A 23,323-nucleotide genomic window follows, 5' to 3' on the forward strand; every position below is an offset into this window, starting at 1 on the left:
ATCCACTCACCTCAGTCTCCCAAAGTGCTGGGATTACAGGCTGAGCCACCGAGCCCGGCCTATTTTTGAATTTATAAACTCCATGTTTTTAGACTGAAAGTAAGTGTAAGTAGTTTGGTCATCTGTTTTCCACCCTAACATTTAAATATAACAAAATCTAATTAAAAACACACAAAAAGAAGTTGAAACTCATATAACATTAATTCTGCTTTGATAAAATTGAATTAAGATTGAGTTTTTGTTTTTAGGAGGTTATCTGTTAAGTCCTAGATAAATGTTGTCTTAAGAGAACTTTATTATGCAAAGATAAAACTACCTTTAATAAATAAAACTCTTCTAACTAGAAGTATAAGATTTCAGAAAGCCAAGGTACATCCTTACATTTTAAAAATTATTATTTGTTTTAAACTTTTTTTGCCTTGTTGACATAGGCACAATGAATAAATACTTGCATTTTGGTGACTGGTCCAAGCATAAGAGATTAGAAGGTGAAAGTACTAATGTCCAATCAGAGAATGATTTCTTCTGTATTCTTTGGATTGGAACCACTGCTTCTGTATCCTCCTCAAAGAAAGAGAGACAGATTATTCTAGAGTCATAAAGGGATCTTCATGATTATCACTCTTTAAACTGTAAATGATCAAAACAAAATTTGGAAAAACCAAAACACTTCAATGGGGTCTGAGGCTTCATGGCTCTGATAGTTGCCTCCTGCTGACATTGTCTTTTTCTGATTTCTACCTACTGGATAGTGGGAAGAGTAGGCAGAATGATGGCCTCCTAAAGATGTCCATATTCTAATCCCTGGAACCTGTGAATATATTAAGTTACATGGCAAAGGGATTTAAAAGTTGGGTAAAAAATACCAAAGCATGTAAAAAACACATAATTGCAAATAGTTCGCAGCTATAAAATGTCCATTTGTACTCAGAGGAAGACAAATGCAATTAAATGTATTTGATCATCAATTTACTAGGCAAAGTCAATAGGTAGACGTCATATCCTGTTAGTGGTAGTGTGGGAATACAGTCTTTTTCAAGTGTTTGCTTCTGTACATATCTGTATATAGGACAGTAAACCAGTAAAAACATAAATTTGACAATATTCATCAAAAGTAAAAATGGGGACTTTTAACTCTTAATTAATTCCTCTTTTTGAACTTATTGAATATCTTGAACATGTATGAAATAATGTACAAGAACATTCACTGTAGAATCATTTATAATAACAAACAATTGAAAACACCATATTAAAAAATGTTAATAATAAAATGTCTACTTAGATGTTAATAAAGTGAATGTCAGATACTAAAGCAATCATAAGACAGAGCTCCATGTGCAGGGATTACAAAGGAAATGTTATAGAAATGATTTTATGATTTCGGAGCCATCAACCCACATAAAGGATTATAAGGAAGGGTTAGAGAATGGAGAGAGGATCTGTAAGGGCATTATCTAAGAGGGAGAAGGAGAAATACAACAGCACTTCAAGTTGGGTACAGTGGAGAGGACCACTCAAAAATGTGTTCCCTGAAGTTGAGGATTTCAGAGGGAGGGGTATGCTCAAGAAAACTCAAGTGCTTTGTGACAGTCCATTAAAGCATCTGCATTAGCATCACTGGTAGTTATCAGTGTTATGAGTATTTCCTATGTGTAGATATGACCTACTGGATAGTGGGCAGAGTAGGCAGAATGATGGCCTCCCAAAGATGTCTATACCCTAATCCCTGGAACCTGTGAATATATTAAGTTACATGGCAAAGGGAATTAAAGTTGTGGATGCAGTTCAAGTGGGTTACCAGCTGACCTTGAGGTGGGGAGATGATTCTGGCTCTCATGTAATCACAAGCGTCCTTATAAGTGAAAGAAGGAGGTAGGAGAGTCAGTGATAGAGTGATGCAGCATGAGAAAGACAATTGGCCGTTGTTAGTTTTAAGGACAGAAGAGAGCCCTAAGCCAATAAAATAAAATAAAATAAAATAAAATAAAATAAAATAAAATGCAGCAGGCTTCTAGGAGCTGGAAAAACCAAGGTAACAGATTTTCTGCAGTAGCTTCCAGAAGAAATACAGACCGGCCAGCAACTTGATTTTAGCCCAGTGAGATCCATGTCAGACTTCTAACCTCCAGAACTGTAAGATAATACATTTGTGTTGTTTTAAGTCACTAAGTTTATGGCAAATTGTTATAGCAAGGAATTAATACAATGGGTCTACATAGGCCTGGGATCCTGTTCAATACCTTGAAGTGTGGAGGGAACCTGGCACCATGGAAGCAGTCAGAAGCTATGCCCAGAATTCACATCTGCCTGGGTTGAGGGAAATGCCAGAGACCGTTTTTCAACAACTAGTTCTCTGGGGAACTCAGGGAAGCATTCATCAAAAGAAAGAGTCTGCTTTATCCTTCTCTAAGACTCAGGAACCAAGGATGAGTACCTTCTACCCCAGTGGGAAAAGAGTAGCTAGCGATGCCTACTGCGGCCTCTGCCTGGAATGCAGGCAGGCAGCCACCAAAAGCATGCCTTGCCATTCAAAGAGCTTAACCTTTGGATGAAGATCCAGTCATTTGAATAATACCTGAATTCCTGAACTGGGAATTCTAATACCTGAACTGGGAATTCTAATTTGTATCTTGAGACTTAAGTGATCATAGGCATATAAATCAAGTCATGTGATCTACCCAAGTCTTATTCCATAGGGCAGGAGATAATTATTCTCATGGCATAAGTACTAAAGGATTAAAGGCATAGCTCATAAATTGTTTGTGACATGTCAATTATCGACACGACATAATGTTAGGGTAATGGTTACAGAAAGTTTGATGGATTGTGTAAACTGCTGTGAACTATCTCCAAGATATATTAATAACTTAAAAAAGCAAGATGCGGCTGAGGTGGGTGGATTGCCTGAGCCCGCGAGTTTGAGACCCGCCTGGGCAACTTGGCGAGACCTCATCTCTACAATAAATCAAAAATCAGCCTGGTATGGTAGCGCATGCCTGTAGTTCCAGCTGCTTGGAAGGCTGTGGCGGAAGGATCGTCGGAGCCCAGCAGGTCGAGCCTGCGGTGGCCGGGAGCGGCCACTGCACTCCAGTCTGGGCGACAGAGTGAGACTCCAACTCAAAAAAAAAAGCAAGATGCATAACAGTATATGCAGAAGACTACTATTCATGTAAAACAATTGCTTTTGTACATAAGGGAATATCTCTGTAAAGATATATAAGTAGCATATGGGAGTGGTTGCCACTGCAGAGGGAAAGAGAAACTGGGTGACTAAGGACAGTGATGATGGGTGACATTTAAGATTCACTGAACATTAACTTTTGAATACTTACTTTGTGAGCACATCTCATATGCCTTAAAATGACATGTCTTAAAATAACAACTGAGGAAAATAAAAATATTTTTTAAAAAACCTAAAACAGAAGAAAACTTAAGGGGGAATAAAATAATAGTTCCAGAGCTGGAGATTAATAAATTTACTAGCCGGGTTCGGTGGCTCAGCCTGTAATCCCGCGCCTTTGGGAGGCTGAGGTGAGTGGATTGCCTGAGCCCGCGGGTTCGAGACCCCCTGGGCAGCGAGACCTCATCTCTACAATAAATCAAAAAATCAGCCGGGCGTGGTAGCGCGCGCCTGTAATTCCGGCTATTTGGAAGGCTGAGGCGGAACGATCGCTGGAGCCCAGTACGTCGAGGCTGTGGTGGCTGGGAGCGGCCACTGCACTCCAGTCTGGGTGACAGAGTGAGACTCCAACTCAAAAACAAAACAAAACAAAACAAAACCCCAAAAAACAAAAAAACCCCAAAAAAACAACAAAAAAAATAAGTTTACTAATTTAAAGATAAAGGAAAGAAAACAATTTGGAGAACAGGGCCTCCCCTCAGTGGTTATGAGTGTTGCCATATAACATATACCAAGAAGAAAGTGAGATGAGATTCTATGGTGAGGTAGGAAGGAGGGGTCGGGAGATGAAGTGGTTTAGTAGAACAATTTCTACCAGGCATGACATTCACCAAGGTCCTCACACAAATGAGGTTATATAGGTAGTCAGTGTCCCTGTACCTTTATAGTCAGTTCTCTTTATTTGAGGATTTGCAAAATTGTCTACTTTATACATTTTATAACCCCCAAATTAGTACTTTTGTGATCATTTGTGGACATGTGCAGAGCAATGAAAAATTTGAGTCATTCAAAGCACACGTGGAACTGTTGTGGAACAAGGTATATATCTTTATATATCTTTACAGAACAAGGTGGCACTCTGCCCTCTTGTTTCATTTCTCACGCTGTAAATAAATGTTCTATTTATGGTATATTTAGCACCACTTTTTTTTGGCGTTTTTGTACTTTTTTATTGGTGATTTTGCTGTTAAAAATGGCCCCCAAGCAGAGTGCTGATGTGCTGTCTAGCATTCCTAAGTGCAAGAAGGCTGTAAGGTGTCTTCCAGAGCAAGTATATGAGTTTAGGTTGAATTACTGTGCTTTGACTGTGAGTTCAATGTTAACAAATCAATAGTATATACCAAATAAAGTGTCTTTACAGAAATGCACATAAAATAAGATTATATATTGATTGGTTGATGAAAATGTTGTCACTGAAGGCTCACATGAAACTAACTGTATCTCCCCTAGAGCATTGATTCAGTATTTGCTAATTTAGTGTTTGAGGTGACTTTATAGAACACAGATATTATAAAGGACAAGACACAACTGTATATATGTGTGTGTGTGTGTGTGTGTGTGTGTGTGTGTGTGTGTGTATACACATACATACCAGGGTGCCAAAAATGTATGCACATTTTAAGAGATGTTATTTAAGTATTATTTTTTGAAGTTGGATTGAATTACACTAGAATATGCAGTAGTATGACTTTCGCTCAAAAGATGATGTTAATCAAATGAATGTCAACATCTCCATGCAATGGGCAGGACTGTCAAAGAAAATGGTGGAAGCACGGTTGTCTGCAGAGGAAGACAAGATCATTTTGAATTGGTATTTGAAATTCGAGAATGTTGTGGAAGTACGATGATGGGTGGAGGAGCAAGTATGTAACATAACCTCTGACATGTCTAACAGTTGCATGCGTTTCTGATAAGTTTGAGACACGTGGTACTGTGTGTGATGTGCACAAGGGAAAATTCGGGAAGCCTTGCACAGCAATGAGTCCTGCTTCTTCTGCTATGGTGTTAGAATACTTTACACACTCTCCACAAAAGTCTACTAAACAACGTGTACCTCTTGTAATTACAGAAGTCAAACGTGATGTATTTCCATATTTTTTTATTGGTATATATATTGAGTATTACAATTGTAACACAGTTTTCTCCTTTCTTAAAATGTGTATACATTTTTAGGGAACACTTTCTCTCTCTCTCTCTCTCTCTCTCTCTGTGTGTGTGTGTATGTGTGTGTGTGTGTGTGTGTGTGTGTGTGTGTGTGTGTGTGTGTGTAAAGTTTTGAGAGTGTTAAGTGACCCAAAATCTGAAATATTCTACAACTTTCTAAATGCGTTGTAGAAATTCCCTGGTTAAACATACCCAGAGAAAAAGTCAAATATCCCTATTTGGCTGTAGGGAAAATGTTTCCTTTATGAGTTCTTTCCTATAGGAAAGAACTTATTCTAATGTAGGAGAGTCTGGATCCAGGAGTGAAATAGAATGGGCATCTGTCAGAAAAAAAGGGCGAGTTTGGGGTATACCTGGTTGTGTACCACTCAATAATCAAAACTCTCAAGGGCAGAAATTTGTGCTGGAACCTGGGAAAGAGGAGCAAGTGACAGCACACTCCCACACAGCTTATAGTGTGTGAAAGACTTCTGCTTCAGCAAGGTGACAGTTCTGTGTCAAGGAGACACAGCAGGAAAGGAGTGGGTGACATCAGGGAGGTCAGGAGCAGGAAAGACATGATGAGCTGGATGGTATACCCACGGTCCACGGCAAGGCAGCAGAGGGTTTTGGGGTGGAGAGCTGGAGCAGTGGCACTGTGGATAGGAGCATCAGAGAAGAGAGGAATACCGTCGCCTACTGGAAACTAAGGAACTCATTATTCCACACATTCAGAAGCACACATGTAAAGCCCACAGGGTCTTCCTAAAGGAGTTTGGGGAAATTTGGAGTGGATGGTAGACAAATTATGGCTTTTCAAAATCCTGCTGGAGGGGATTGAGTCAAATTAGCTTTTTAAAAAAGCAATAATTTTGAGCATCATTCAGCTCTCATATAATCATCAGGCATTCTAGGGTACAGTGAGTTAAGATTGTGTCACTGCTCCAGCCTGGGTGACACAACAAGACTTCAACTCTAAAAGAAGGAAGGAAGGAAAATAATAGGAAAAAAGATATCTCAAAACATATATTAAATTATATTAAAACCAATCCAAACTTTAGAAATCTTAACTCCTGTGTTACTTTTGTTTTTCTCTATTAAGAGCAATACTGTTCACATTAGGAAGGATAGAATCATTGTGGTTAAGAAAAAAAGTTATTATTTTGCCTATAATCCTAGCACTTAGGGAGGCCAAGGTGGGAGGATTGCTTGAGCCCAGGAGTTTGAGACCAGCCTTAGCAAAATAGTGAGACCTCAACTCTACAAAAAAAAAAAAAAAAAATTACCTGGGCATGGTGGTGCATACCTGTAGTCTCAGGGACTCAGGAGACTGAGGCGGCAAGAGAACTGTGTGAGTCCAGGAGACTGAGGCTGTGGTGAGCCATAAGTATGCCACTGCACTCCATGTACTCCATCCTGGCAACAGAGTGAGATCTTAACTAAAAAAAAAGTCACATGCCAATACAGGCGAAGAGTGACTACAGCAAAATTTTCTCATAATGAAGACTACTATAATTTACTTAAAATTTACCTTTAAAATGTGTAAAGTAGAGGAGGTCATATAAGATGTTTTTCTGCTTTATATTTTCTAAGAAGAAAAAGGTTAATTCTGGGATCATAGATGTGATTTCAGTGTTTAATATGCTTCCAAAAAAGGAATATGAGGATGTCGTTTGGATCACAAAAGCTAACATGAATGTATTGAGAATAGGTGATACTATTTTGGTACTTCTGAGAGGGGTATATTTTTAAAAGTCTTTACATTTCTTCTAGAATGAAATGGAGAAATATGACTTTGATGACAGTAAAAGGGCAGCTGCCCTCAAATGAAGTACGAGGTCCTGTCCTTTACAACTTTTTATCAACAACTTGAATGAAGACAAATACAGCCAATTTATCCAATTTTTGGATGATACAAACATAGGATTCTGAAAGATGAACATTCTCAACAGGTTGAAATGATGAATAAAAAATTAATAAGTTGCAATTCAACAGAAATGAATATAAATGACCATATCTATGTTTAAAACATTAAATGCAAAGTACAGATTTTGGGAACTTTAACTTAATGAAAATGAATGCCAAGTTTTAGTTGTCCAGTGCAACATGAGTAGATGTGGCTGATGAAAACGCTTACAAAATCTTGTTTTGCAGAAATGGAAGTTTAGTGCCCAGACCAAGACTTCAATAAGAGCTCATTATTCTCTGGACAGAGTAGAAGATATCAAATATTGTATTCAGTTTTATCAGGTTTTGCCAAAGACATGGACCCATTAAGTCATGATTATTTAAGAATGACCAGAATCAGAACGATTAAGAGATAGTTAACCTGAATAATGGAAAACTTAGGTTGTATACAACTGCTGTACTGAAATATTTGAAAGATGGTCATGAGGAAGAAGTATTAGGCTATCTTTTTTCCTGTTATTTTCCTTCCTTCCTTCTTTTAGAGTTGAGATCTTGCTGTGTCACCCAGGCTGGAGCAGTAACACAATCTTAACTCACTGCACCCTGGAATGCCTGACCTCAAGCAATCCTCCAGATTCAGCCTCCCAAGTAACTGAGACTAAAGGTACATGCCATCACACCCAGCTTATTTTGTTTTTAAAAAAAAATTTTTTTTTGAGGAATGAGGTCTTGCCATGCTGCTCAAGGTGAACTTGAACTCCTGGTCTCAAACTATCCTCCTGTCTTGACCTCCCAAAGTGCTGAGATTACAGGTGTGAGCCACCATGCTCAGCTATTCTCTAGATTTTCAATGGCAAAAAATGCAACGTGGTGGTGAGTGGATTTCTAGAACCTGAGGTGGTGAGTGATGAGACTGGAGGGTGGGAAGGGCCAAGACATGAAGGGATATGTCATGTTAAGAAGGGTAAATAATAAAAAAACTCCAAACAAAAAACCAAAACCCGGAAGGGCCATAAGCTGCAGAGAATCAGAAGCACATTTAAATTTGGGGAGTATCTATTGGGCTGCAATGGAAAAGTAGAGTCCACCATCCAACGAAGATGTTGTGAAGAAGGTATTCTTCTTGAGTGGGGGTCTGGATGGGATATCTCTAAGATTGAAGATTTTAACTACAAATGTAGAACTTTGGAGAACATAAAAACACTGCTTAACTGCCTTTTTATTTCCTCTTATAATTAATAGGAAAATCATTTGCATTTCCTTGAAGAAATTTCAAAATTCGAATCTAGAATAGCTCATACAGAAATACAGGGAATGAAAAAAGGAACACTATAATAAATTATAAACTAGAGTTTAATTAGCAGGGAAAGCTAAGCATAAAACAATTCAAAATTTGCTTACGTAAGACAGACTTTAGCTTCTGAAGCACTAGAAAATAAACTTACTCATACATGGAGAAAACTTGCAATTGAGATATTGTTACCATCATCATCGACATCAACAACAGTAACACCAAAACTTTTATAAGAGCTACCAGTATGGCAAAATATTTTATTTATTTCAAGCAGATGACAATAAAAGTTGAATAAGTAGTGGATTCAGAATAGCCAATGTCATGCCTTTGCAAATGATCGGTCTGTTTATTACCTGTTATGAGGAAGACCAGAGAGCAAATTTAAGTAGGGTTTACACTTCATTTCTCAGCTGGAATTACTTATTGGATTGAACTAATTTCATTTTATTTACTAGCTTTATTGGTACTATCAGTGAATGCTTATGTGTGCATATAATTTTTCCAAACCTTTCATTTTAGAGCAAGATCCCGTGGTCACCCAATATTTTTCTGTCTCCTTATTTGTAAACATGAAAGAAACAAGTGAGCTAACAAATTAGAAATAGAATGACATAATGGAATGAGGACTAGATTACCAGAAAGTCCCCTGAATGGAGCCATGGTTAAGTACGGGTATTCTGGCAGCAATTTGTGTGTGTTCGAATTCAGATTCTGCTATTTACAAAGCTATGTGACTTGGTGTGAAATACTCAATCTTCCTGTGTGACTTGCTTTTTTTTGTAGGATGAGCTACCAAATAGGATTCTTGAAAGGATAAATACATTGAAATAAGTGATCTTATAGATGTGTCTGGTACATGGTAGGTAGCCAAATGATGTTGGCTGTTACTCTTAGTACCGGCTCTAACTAGACTAGTTATTAAGCAGATCAAGATGGATAACTTCCTTGAGATTCAGTTTCCTCATCTCTAAAATGAAGACTTTGGACTAGATACTGGAAAATGGCCCATCCAGGTTTCCTTTATGATGTCCTTGGATCTTTAATCAATCTTGGTTCCTGTGCATACTTTTTCTCTTCCCCTCTGATGTTCCAGCCAGGTATGTCTCCTCTCTAAAACTTAAGCTTCCCAAAATTATATTCCCTTTTATGATGCTAGAAAGAATTGGGAAGAATGGCTAACTGTGTCTTTGCAGGAGTAACTGTACCTCCCTCAGAGGACTCAGGGGTACTTTAGGGAACCCTTACCTTTCTGGGACTCGTGTCTTATCCAGTCACCTACATTGGTGCTCAGGTGCTAATATGAGTCCATTCAGACTCTTGTTCCTACCTACTCTGCTCTTCTACCCTGAATAACTTGGCTATAGCTCAAAATCTTTTCCCTTCAGTACCTCACCTGCCTTTGTTCTCTCTGATCCTTGTGACCCCCGCATCAGATATCCAGAGCTGAAGACATATGACCACAAAAGAAACACTTTGCCCCAAGGCAAAGAAGTTGGAGGAGGAAGAAAGATTTGGTAATTCTCCTTATTCTTTCCCCCAAAATGTTCCATTAGCTAACCCTGAGCAAGAGTTTGCTGGGGCATTGCTGCAGGAAGCTCTTTTGGGTCCTGGATGGAATTCTCTTATTTGGCTAGAGGAAAGAGATGAGGGAGAAGGGAGCAAATGATACCCTACAAAGAGAGTGAACTTGGGAATCAGACACACCTATCTGGATTCAGATTCTAGGTCTACCGCTTACTGGTGGCAAATACTTCTCTAGACTTCAGTTTTCTCTGCTGTATGTGGACGTAACACCTGACAGGTTTGTTTTGAACATTCAGTGGCAAGACATAAGCAAAAACTACTACATCATAGGAAATCATTAAATGCTACCTTCCTATCATATCCTGCAACGAGATCCCCACCAATTTTTTTTATAGCACTTGTTACAAATACTTGGCTGGTTTGTTATCTATTCAAACTTGAGGCAGAACAAAATCTGTTATCAGTAATTTTGACAATTTCATTACACCACTTCATCTTGAAATATGTTATTCTTAATAGTAAATTAAAATGTTTTGTTTCTTACGTACAGCACTTCATGTTGTCCTTTGCTCCAGAAATCAAAATATTGCAGTAATCAACTACTATAACTTTCTACCTGGTGATCTTCTGGTCATTTTTAAGGAACAGCCTCCTCAGACATGTCTTTTCTCTGACCTCTCTCCCTACCCCTAGTGAAGACAATCAGAATTTTCTCAAATATTTTTTGAATCATGCACACGCCTCTATCAGAACACGTCTCAGGATAATATAATTGAGTGACATGTCTACCTACATTCCCAGAACGAGAACTCCATGTGGGATATCCATTGGCCACTGACTCTTCCTCTTGGGCTCATTATGCCATCTTCTTCCCCAGACTAAGCATCTCATGTTCTCATAGCACCTCCTTAGCTTCCATGAGTTCCTTTATGCCAGCCTAAATACAGCCCTAACCTTCTGGAAGGTTCTCCATGCTTTTGATCATTCTAATTCATTCTCTTCAATGTGCTCCTCTCCTGTGACAATCCTAATAGCCAAGCTATGTTGTTAGTAGCTAGTTAATCCAATAAAACAATCCATGCTAAAATGTTATCAGGCAATGGTTTGAAGTGTGTATTATATATAGCATTGATGTATGTTAATATTTGCCTTAAAATGGAATTTAAGACATTGCACCTGGCTAATGAGTATATTTGAGGGCAGGAAAATATACTTTCTTTCTTAAATAATATATATTATAGGGCCAGCTCTAAAGCCAAATTGCCTCAGATTAAATCTCTGTCACTTTCAAGTTGTATTGCTATGGGCAAGTTATTTAACTTCTCTGTGCTTCATATATAAAGTGAATTTCCTCATGATAAAATGGATATAATAACAGAAGTTAATTCCTAGGATTGTCCTGATGATTAATTGATTTAATACATGTAATGTGGTAAGAAAGAAGAGAGCACGCAATTGGCGTATGTACTTATAAAGTCTACTCTATTCTTTGCACATCAGTTACCTGACCATGGAGTCATAATCTGGTATAGTAAGAGACTTAACTTAAGGTAATGTGAACCACTATTTTCCTAAACCCATAATTTCATGACCATGAATTACATGAGACAGAAAACTTGGTAGGGAACATATTTACATTAATCTTCCTATGACATTTACATTAAACTTCCTGTGATATTTACATATACATATTACTTTATACCTGTGTATGCATGTGTGTTCAAAGGAGCACTGTATTAGAAGTTAGATATTTCACGTGCATGTCTTAATACTCCTACTTACAAGCAGTATAAATATGAAGCTGTGCCCCAGCTGATCTCTGGAAAAATAGAACATTACCTGCCTCCCTAACTCACAAGATGTTGTGACCGTCAAATGGATTAAAAAACAATCCCTTGGCCGGGTGTGGTGGCTCATGCCTACAATCCCAGCACTTTGGGAGGCTGGGGTGAGAGGATTCAAGACCAACCTGGGCAACTTGGCAAGACCTCATCTCCATAATAAATCAAAAAATTAGCTAGCCATTGTGGTACGCGCCTGTAGTTCTAGCTACCTAGAAGGCTGAGGCGGAAGGATCGCTTGAGTCCAGCAGCAGGTCGAGGCTGCGGTGGCTGTAGGTGTGCCGCTGAACTCTAGCTTGGGCAACAGAGCAAGACTCCAACTCAAAAAAGAAAAGAAAAAATCCCAATCCCTTGGTAAATTGAAAGGCACATTGCAAATAGGAGAAATCCAACCATTGCACCATGAGCTTTTTCAGGGAAGGAACAGGCCTTGTCACATCACACTGTCTGTTAAACAGTATTTACTGTGTGCCAAATAACTTCTTAGGGAGAGTATTTTGTATCAGGTGAGGATAATATTTAAAATTTTTTGTCTGAGACCAGCCTGGGCAACATAGCAAGACCTCATCTCTACAAAAAAAAAAAAAACTTAAAAAGAGAAAAGTAAAATAAAATAAAATTTTATTCCAAGGAATGAAGTTATGAGACTTGATTCACATAGTAAAACAGAAACTTTAGGGAATTTTTGCATTGTTTCATGTTCATGATTTTGAAAATTGTTTGCAAACAAGGGACAAGTGTTGAATGGGAAGCTTTCCTTACAACCTTACCTTTGTGATTTCTTTGAGTGAGGGCTTGTCTTTCTTTTCCTGTGGCAGGCTCTGGATCCCACTCAATTCAAACCATTGCAGTGTCCAAGGGAGAGCAAAACTCAGCACATGCTTGCTGAACAAATGAATTAGTGGGTGAGTGAGTATTTTCTACACTCAGCCAATGGAACAACTCGTAAAATATTCATAACAACCCTGCATCCTTAACTATTGATATCTTAAGGGTTATATTTTGTTTGTTTTGACTTTTGCTCAAAGAAAACTAGCATGAAAACAGCAAGTCAGTCTCTCTTTAGATTGGTTGTCATGAAATTACTGTATATCACTGTAAACAAATTCACAGTGTTAATTGCTGCTTTCACCACTGTGATTTGTTTCCTGTTGTAAAAGCACAACATATCAAATTCTGTCCACCTTAGTCCCCTGACAACGTTCACCAGAGAAATACAGAGGATTAGATGCTACTTCCAAGACATGTGCACATAGATCTTGGTTAATTGAGGAGAGAAAAAAAAGGCAGTAGTCACATTTTATTCAGAGAGCAAAAGCATAAAACTATGGATGATATCAAATATATCTGATTTAATCAGCATTGATAATTTTCAAATTCAGTGGATAAAAATATCTTTCTAATATCAATTGAAAGTCTAATATATTTCAATGTATATAGAGAATTGCTTCCCATTATAAATTTACTTGAATTTAGCTTCATGCTTAAAAATTGTAGGAGAGAGTTTCATGGCTCCTAGCTAAAATTATTGTCATGCACAGACATTTGGGACTAAATGTGTCATTTTAAACCAAAAACATGGCATAAATCGAGGTAATATTTGTCTTCTCATACAGATAAGGTATTAGTGATAAAAATGTTACCCAATATATGGGTTGTCCTGGGCTTAGAAATGACAGTCTGAACTAGTCTACACATTTTTCATCTTGATACTTAAAGAACGTGACTAGGTTTGGGGCTGCTGTCCCTTATATCTGCACTGAGGCTTCTTCTGGACACTGTGTCTTCCAAAGAACCACACCAGGCCACCGCACTATTTTCCTGTCTTCTTTGTCACTAAACTTTCTTTCCTATAGTCTAACCAGATTTTATCAGATCAAATTTCCAAAATTTCTCCTTAATTGTGCTACTCCCATGTTCAAAAACTTCCTTTGGATCTCTAATTGCTTCTGGAATAAAATCAAAACTCCCTCACTTGAAACTGAAAGTGCCCTATGGTTATGACGTTATTTATGTTTTAAGTTGAAGCCTAGCCCTTAAATTCTCTAGAATGAATCTGGCGATATAGTTCCAACTTTGCTCACTTTTCCATGCATATATCAGTTCATATCATTCCTTCAAATTAAAATGATCCTATACCTTCCCAGTGAAATCCTGTAAGTATAAATTTAATTTTTAGATTCTCTCTAGCTCTACTCTCAGCCATAATATCCAGAAAAAAAGCTCTTCCTTCTACAAATTCTTATGAATTATTGTTGAAATGATTTTTATTATTTTGTAATTTTTGAGCAGTGCTCCTGATGTCTCTATTTTCTTAAGATTGTGTGCAATGGGCTTACTTTATTTTTAAACATTAGATGAAATTTTGTGAAACCATTTAGGTCTAGTTTTTTTGTATGGGGAAGTTTTTAATTGAGATTATTTTTATTAATAGATACAGGCTATTTGGATTTTCTATTTTTCTTTTTTCAGCTTTGGCAATTTATGTTTTTCAAGGAATTTTTTCATTTCATCTAGTGCATTGAATTTATTGGTATACATTGGTTTTCTCAATGTATTTCTCTTTGGAGAAACACATTTCTATTTTTTGCCATTAGGTTCACTGATTTCTGAAGAATTTAATCTGCTTTTAAACTGTCTGTGGGCTGATATAAAGGAGCCCTTAGGAACTAAGGGGATGCTAGGCGAGCACTAGATGCTTAGCCTGGGGAAGAAGATGGCATAATGAACCCAAGAGGAACAGTCAGTGGCCAGTGGTCATCCCATGTGGAGTTCTCGTTCTGGGAACGTAGGTAGACATGCCACCCCTTTATACTATCCTGAGACATGTGTTCTGATAGTGGTGTGTGCATAGTTCACAAAAGATTTGAGAAAATGCTGATTGACTTCACCAGGGGTAGGGAGAAAGGTCATAGAAAAGACATGTCTGAGTAGGCTGTTCCTTAAAAATGACCAGAAGATCACCAGGTAGAAGGAGGTTATAGTAGTTGATTATTGCAATGTTTTGATTTCTGGAGCAGTCAAAGGACAACAAGAGGTGTTGTAAATAAAAAACAAAACATTTTATTTTACTATTAAGGATAACATCTCACGATGAAGTGGCGTAACAAAATTGTCAAAATAACTGATAACAGATTATTCTCTGCCTCAAGTTTAAATAGATAACAAACCAGTCAAGTGTTTATTTTTTTATTTTTATTTTTAACTTTTAATTTTTTTATCTTAAAGGTGTGAGGTACAATTCAGGGTTAGGTATACAAATGGTCATTATGCAGGTACCCTTGTTGATGAGGTGTGCTCCCTCCTTCCCCAGGCAGATTCCCACTACTGCCAATTCTACTTCCCTGGCCCACTGCTGCCAATCCTTTTCTTATAGTATTATGATAATTGTTCAAGGTCCGCTTATGAGTGAGAACACGTGATACTCAGTTCTTTGTTTCTGTGAAAGATCACTCAGTATTATAGACTCTAAGTCCATCCAGGTTGCTGTGAAGTTCATGATTTTGTTCTTCTTTATGGCTGCGTGATATTCCACTGTGTATATGTACCACATTTTTTAATCCAGTCCTCTTTTGATGGGCAGCATGGTTGGTTCCATGTTTCTGCTACTGTGAACAATGCTGTGATAAATATACATGTGCAGGTATCTTTTTATAGATTGATTTGAGTTCTTCCGGGTATATTCCCAGTAGGAGGATTGTGGGGTTGTATGGAAGGTTAATTTTTAGATCTTTTAGGAATCATCACACTGTTTTTCACAGAGGCTGTACTAGTTTACATTCTTACCAAAGTGTAGAAGTATTCCCTTTTTGCCGCATTCTCTTCAGCATCTGTTGTTTTTTGAGTTATTGATGATAGCCATCCTGACTGGAGTTAGGTGGTATCTCAGTGTGGTTTTAATTTGCATTTCTTTGATGACTAGTGAGGCTGAGCATTTTTTCATGTGTCTGTTTGCTGCTCATAAGTCTTCTTTTGAGAACTGTCTATTCATATATTTTGTCTACTTTGTAATGGGGCTGTTTATTTTTTCTTTTTGGCACATTTGAGTTCCTCGTAGATCCTAGATGTTAGGCCTTTGTCAGACATACAGCTGTCAAATATTTTTTCCCAGTCTGTGGGCTGTCTCCCTGCATTCTTGATGGTTTCTTTGACTTTGCAGAAGGCTTGTCAGTTTGATGAGGTACCATTTGTCTGTCTTATCTCTTATGGCATGGGCACTTTGGGTTTTGATCAGGAATTGGTTGCCAGTTTCAATTTCCATAAGGGTGTCTCCTGCATTTTCTAAGGTTCTTATAGTTTGAAGTTTTACGTTTAGGTTTTTGATCCATTTAGAATTGATTTTTGTGTATGGTGATAGGTAGGGATCTTGTTCTAATCTACATGTGGTCAGCCAGTTTTCCCAGCACCATTTACTGAATAGGTTCTCATCTCCCTAATGGTCAGTGATAGAGTCTTTTTTGAAGATGAATTGGTTGAGAAATTGAGGTTTCGCTTATGGAATTTCTATCCTGTTCCATTGGTCTATCTGCCTGTTCTTGTACCAATACGGGCTGTTTTGATTATTGTAGCTTTATAATAAAGTTTAATGTCTGAAATTGTGAAACCTTCTGCTTTTTTGTTTTGTTTTGTTTTTTGCCGAGGATTGTTTTCAGTCACGTGTTTATAACACCAAGTGTTATAAAAAGAATTGGTGGGGATCTCATCACAGAATATGACAGGTAAGTAGCATTTAATGATTTTCAATGATGTAGTAGTTTTTTGCTTATATCTTGCCATTGAATGTTCAAACCAAACCTGCCAGGTGTTATGCCCACATACAGCAGAGAAAACTGAAGTCTAAAGAAGTATTTGTCACAAGTTTTAAGTTCATTGTGTGAATTTTTGCTTTCAGATGTTGAATTTTTTAACTTTGGGAATTCAATTGGGTTATTTTTTATATATTTCTTTTCTCATTTTTAATTATTTTATTTATCTTTTATTTTATTTATTTAATTTTTTTGAGTTAGAGTCTTGCTCTGTTTCCAAGGCTGAAGTGCAGTGGGGCTAACATGGTTCACTGCAGCCTTGGCTTCCTAGGCTCAGGCAATCCTTCTGCCTCAGCCCTCTGAATAGCTGGGATACAGGAACATGCCACCATGCCCAGCTAATTTATTTTATTTTATTTTTTGTAGAGACAGGGTCTGGCTATTTTACTCAGAGTGGTCTCGAATTTCTGGTCTCAAGCAACCCTCCAATTTCAGCCTCCCAAAGTGCTGGGATTACAGTCATGAGTCACTGTGCCCAGTCCATGATTTACTTTAAATCCTTAAACATGCTTATAATAACTGTGAAGAACTTTATTTGCCAATTTCCCTTCTTGGTAATATCTGTGTCTATTTCTACTAACTGTTTTTTCTTGTGGTTGTGGGTCATGACTTCCTACTACTTTGTATATCTAATATATTTTTATTTAGTGCTGGGCATTTTGGATGTTTCTTTTTTGACTGGCTGGGTTTCATTGTCTTCCTTTAAAATAGATTGAGTTTAAATCATGCTGTTTTCATGAAAAAAATAAAAAGATATTGAGTTTGTTTTGGTGAGAAAACAACTGACTTGGAATCTGATTGATCTTTTCAATGTTTGCTTTTAAGTGAAGTTAAGACTGATCTAGAATGTGTTTTACTGTTTACTAGGTCAGGCCTTCTCCTAAGTTATGACTTTTCTCTAATCTTTACTGAATAGTCAAAGTATACCTTGAGGTCTCTTCACTCTGGTTGGTTGGAACTTGAATGCAGTCCAGCTCTTTATAAGCTCCAAGAGTTATGAATTTATAGTTGCCTGGCAGCTGTCTCAATATTTGGAAATGTCCCTGGCATGGGCAGATTTATTCCATCCAAGACCCAAGGATAGCCCTGTGCAGGTTTCTGGAGCTGCTGCTCTGTGTACTTCCTTCTTTCCTTTGTGTGACCTACTACTCCAACACCAGCTCTGATGAGTGAGACATCTATGCTCTGCTCAGGTTCATTCATTTGTCTCTGCCTCTGCCAGAAAGCCTGGCTGATCACGGGGCTGACCTTGATTTGTTTCCCTTCTTTCAGAGATCACTTGTGCTGGCTATCATCCAATGTCTAAAAACATTATTTAATGTAGATTGTTTAGCTTGCTAGCTTCATGTGGCAGGAGAGCTAGTCCAGTATCAGTTGTTCCATGATGGCCAGAAGTGAAGGCTCATATTCCAAAAATACAATTATTTTAATCACAAATCATTTAACTGGAAAAAAATTTATTTTGGAAAATCTAACTTCTAAGTCAATTTTCTATGCAGCATTTGTAAATTTTTATTTTTAAACAAACATTCTTTGAATAAGTTATATCTGTGTAATTTTAGAACTAATAGTATGATCCATTGATAAGATTGGTGCATATTAAATTCTACTGGTCCTAGCCTCTGCAATTTACCATACTAATTTGCTCTGGCAAAGTTTACCAATGACATAATTATGGCCAAAGACAATGCTATCATTCAGTCCTCATCTTATTTAATTTTGAAATTGTTTTTCCCCATTCCTTCTGAATCATGACTCTCCTGGTAGTCCTCCTTCCTACTTAAAAATTCTGTTTTGCTAATTGCTTCTCTTCTCATGATGACTTAAATGTTTGCATTCTCAAAGGGTCTGCTGTTGGGACTTTTCTCTCCTATCAAGCTGTCTCTAAGCAAGCTCATTAATCTTTGGGTCTAAACAGTCACCTTTGCTGATGACTCTCAAATCTGACAAACAAATCTTTTTATCCAGTTCCTGAGCTTGAGACTTTATGTGTCTCAACTGTCTCCCACTGAGATGTGTCTCAGATGCTTCACATGTCTCAAACTGATGTCATCTTCCACAAACCTAACTTTCCTTCTGGAGTTCTCATTTTAGAAAATCACCAAGTTGTTCATGCCAAAAAGTCAAGATCTACCCTAGACTTGCATGTGTCTTTCAATCTCTTGTCTAATCATTACTAAGTCTCATAAATTCTATCTTTGTAAAACCCCACTTCTCTTAGTCTTAGTTGAGGACTTTCTCATCTCTCATCTTGTTATGGTGATGATCTTTTTTTTTTCTTTTTCTTTTTTTGAGTTGGAGTCTCGTTCTGTTGCCAAGGCTGGAGTGCAGTGGCACGCTCACAGCCACCTCAGCCTCAACCTGCTGGACTCAGGTTGTCCTTCAAGTATCTGGAGCTACAGGTGTGTGCCACTATGCCAAGTTACTTTTTCTTGATTTATTGTAGAGAAGGGGGTCTTGCCAAGTTGCCCAGGCTTGTCTCAAATCCCTGGGCTCAGACAATCCTCTTGCTTCTACCTCCCAAAGTGCTGGGATGACAGGTGTGAGCCACCATGCCTGGCTGATAGTAATCTTCTAACACATATTGATTCACAGTTTCACTCTCCCATGGAGCATTTTACATTGTTGCCATTGTAAATATCTGAAGAAATTTGATAATATAAACTCTCATCTGTTCAAGATGATCAGTTTCTCCCTTTATGAATTACGAACAACAAAATCCATGTTCCAGAGTATGACAAAGACAGCCACCTGCTTTCTGTCTCCCATCTATGTTAGCTGTGACCCTCTTCCTTTTCTACAGAGAAACAAAGATAATCATCATAAATGGCAGGTTGTTAAATTATCCTTAGCATTCCTTTAGTTTCTTTCTTCTTATCCAACTCCTACTCCCAAAACATATTCATAGTACAAGCACATAGTTGGTATTTTAGGTGAACAAATGAGTGAATGAATGCTATAGTGGAATTATCATGAATATTTAGAATAGGCAGTGAGTGAAAACAAGTTCTTATATTTCACTATATATGAATATAAGCCTTATCAAATTCTTAAATTCTTAAAATCTTATCAAATTCTTAATTCTTAAATTCTTTCAATCTCTTGTCTAATCATTACTAAGTCCCATAATAGTTAATAATAGTTCCACTTCCTTAATCCCAGTTTGGTCCCGTAAAAACATTTTGACAATTCAAAGAAACTTAGAATGTTTTCACTTACTGTAGACCTATTATTCTGCTTTATTTAGTTGTGTTTAGACCAGAAAAGTCAATGAAATAAGAATCCTTTATCATATATTGATCCCTTTGTTTTTATATATATACACACACACATATATAATATTCAGTATCATTTCTAATGAACATTTTAAATTGCTAGTTTACTTATAGTTCTTAGGATCATTTTGGAGTCCTTGCTTTATATTACTTTGGAATTAAAGAAAATGCAGAATCTGCACTGATGGTATGACTACTTGGTTACAGTAAACAAATTAGTATTATATAACTTTATTCTAAATAATTTAGCACAGAATTTTATCAGACGTTATAGAAGAACATGTTCAACTTAACTTTTCTTCCTCATCTTCCTTTCGTCTTCACTTATTTATAGGCATATTTGTATTTTCTTAGAAATGCTTTTAGAATAAATATCTGGCACTCCTCAACATGAATTTTAAGACCTTCATTTCAGAAGCTGTGACATATGCTAGCAGGAAAAGCTGGTTTAAATAGTCAAATATTTTTTGAAAATTAAAATCTTCCCTCCTACTGATGCTCAGACTAAACATAAAGAAAAATCTAAAAGAGGAAAAACACGGAGATGCATGGGAGCAGATAATATCAAATAATATTAGTATTCATCATCAGAAAGCAAGTAAAAAGAAACTAACTGCAAATGCACAGGTCAACTGCTTAGTCAGTTCTTGCTAGGAACATATTGGCTATTCTAAGATCAAATGTGAAAAGAAATGTACTCTCACGGGTCAGTTTGAACCATCTGGAGAATCACTGATGTGCTCTCAGCACACTGGTAAATTATAATTCAAGCTGGTTCTATAAATAAAAGAGGGGATGGAGAATAAGGGTGAGAGAGAAAGAGACAGGGAAGCACTCACCTCCCTTTAGTTACATAAGGAGGATTTTGAGCATTGTTTCTAGTCTGAGGTTGTGTGAAGGATAGGAAAAGAAATTAAGAGATTCTGGCATGGAGATCATTCCACCACATTAGTATAACTGTAAATTTAATATGAAATGATGATTGCTACTGAGGCACGACACTCATTAATATGGGTTGCAGGAGGGAATTGGTAAAATTGCAAGAGGGACTTTTAGGGCAAAGCCAGTGAACTTGGAAATAAAAGAGGGCTAAAAAACAGATTATTAGGCCCCTTCCTTTTAAACTGTGTTGATTTTTTTTTGAAAGCACACACATAATAACAGCATGGTACTTTCTGAAATGAACAAAAAGACAACTTCTTATGGCAGACTAGCTTATCCCTTGATGAGCCATGAAATTCTATATTAAAAATGAATAAAAGTCATGATGCTAAATCAGATTCTTTGCAGCAGTGTTTTGTTTCTCAGGCAGGGCTTCCTGTTACCAATTACCAGATTCCAGTAGGTGGGATAATATTTTCAAAACACTGCCTTTAAGAAAAAGAAAGCATACAATATGAAAGCGAGGCTATAACCTTGACCAGAATCACCTTGACAAGAACATGTCTCCAACCATGCATAACCTCCCCTGGCTTCATCTTTCAAAAGAGACTTGCTGTTCAGATGTCAGTGGGATATAATTTCTAATGCAACGAATAACTGTCACACTACCTTGTTAATCGTACATTCAATACTTTCTCATGATAATTATGGTAAATTCTTTGCTTTGGGAAGGGAGAAAAACAAAGAGATTAAAAAACTAGCAGAAGTCAGTACAGTCCTCGCACCATTTATACATATTTAAGTACAGTTAGAGAGCAAAGACTTTTATAACTTTCTAACAGAAATAATTCTTTTTAATTGAATCATTTACTAAGCAACCAGACTAAGTGCTTTGCATATATCATTGCCTTTAATGTAGGTAGATATTGTTATATATGATTTACAGATCCAGGTTCAGAGAAGCAACGAAGTGAAGGATCTGGATCAATAAATTATGTACAGATTTACAATAAGCAGCTGTATTTTATTAAGTAAACTTAAACATGATTATAAAATCAAAGCTGGTTGGGCTCAGTGGCTCAGCCCGTAATCCTAGCGCTTTGGGAGGCTGAGGCAAGTGAATTGCCTGAGCCCGCAGGTTCAAGACCAGCCCGGGCAACTTGGCGAGCCCTCCTCTCCACAATAAATTTAAAAAATTAGCCAGACATGGTAGCACGCACTTGTAGCTCCAGCTACTCGGAAGGCTGAGGCGGAAGGATTGCCGGAGCCCAGTTGGTTGTCGCTGGGGTAACCGTGAGTGTGCCACTGCACTCCAGCCTGGGCGATGGAGTGAGACTCCAAATCAAAAAAAAAAAAAAAGAAAGAAAGAAAGAAAAATCAAAGCTAAAATTTGAGGTCTAATAGCAAAATTAATACTTTATATTAATATGGTATTTTATAGTTTCTAAAACATTTTTACAAGCTTTCACTCATTTGAGTTTTCTGATATTCTAGTGAGATGATGGAGCATTTTTTTTCTCTATAGAAGAAGTAACTGGTCAAAGAGACCACACAATTTATACATGGCTCCCAAACTTGCAAAATGAGATTTAAATGCAGGTCTTAAGATTCCCAGTCCCACATGCCTTCCCATTGTTTGGGTGTCATAGGAGGTACAGTAGTATAGTAGTGGCAACTGGTATAGATTCACTTACAGATTTAAGTTTTACTATGAACTCCCTCAAATAGTACCACAAAGGTATTTAGAATATTCAGAGTCCATTTCAGTGTGTTTAGTTTGTGTTTTCATTAAGGCTTAACCAGTCCAATTTTCTTCGATGCCCAAGTTTCAGCCTTATATAACAAGATAAGTTGTAGGGACCAAAATTACTAATAACTATAACTAATTGTTGAATCTAGAGAGTATCATCTGAAAGACATAAATGCTTTATCTCCAACAGACATAAAGCCATTTCAAGGGCAAACTAACAATGACTCTGATATTTCTGATTACCTTCAGAGCAGTTCAGTGCATCCTTATTTTGAAGGATATTTCTCCAACATGAGTAAATGGCTAGCTCAACAAGAGAGTAGATTCTACTTTAGCTGGTAAAATCCAACTGCTTGGCATATTGTAGGCACTCAACAGTATATAGATACTGACAACATTAATGAAAAGATAATAAAGCAGCCTAATTCATTGAAATCACTTCTTATGCCTTCCTTAGGGCTTTTACTAATTTCTGATAAAGTAATTTACTATATTTTTTTATCTAATCAGAAACCAGTACATTAATGAAGCTGTATGTATGTGTATATACAGAGTATGTCAGTGCAGTAAATAGAAGATGTAAATCATTCATAATATTTGAGAATGTTAGTTGTATGTAATATTGTGAGAGGTATAAGTTAAAAATGAACTATCAAAACATATGACAACTCAAATAATTTGACAAAAGATTATCTAGAAATTCCTTTACTTGAAATAAATA

This window comes from Carlito syrichta, unplaced genomic scaffold, assembly GCF_000164805.1.
Source record: "Carlito syrichta isolate Samal-C Ts95f unplaced genomic scaffold, Tarsius_syrichta-2.0.1 Scaffold316274, whole genome shotgun sequence".
Lineage (NCBI taxonomy): Eukaryota > Metazoa > Chordata > Mammalia > Primates > Tarsiidae > Carlito > Carlito syrichta.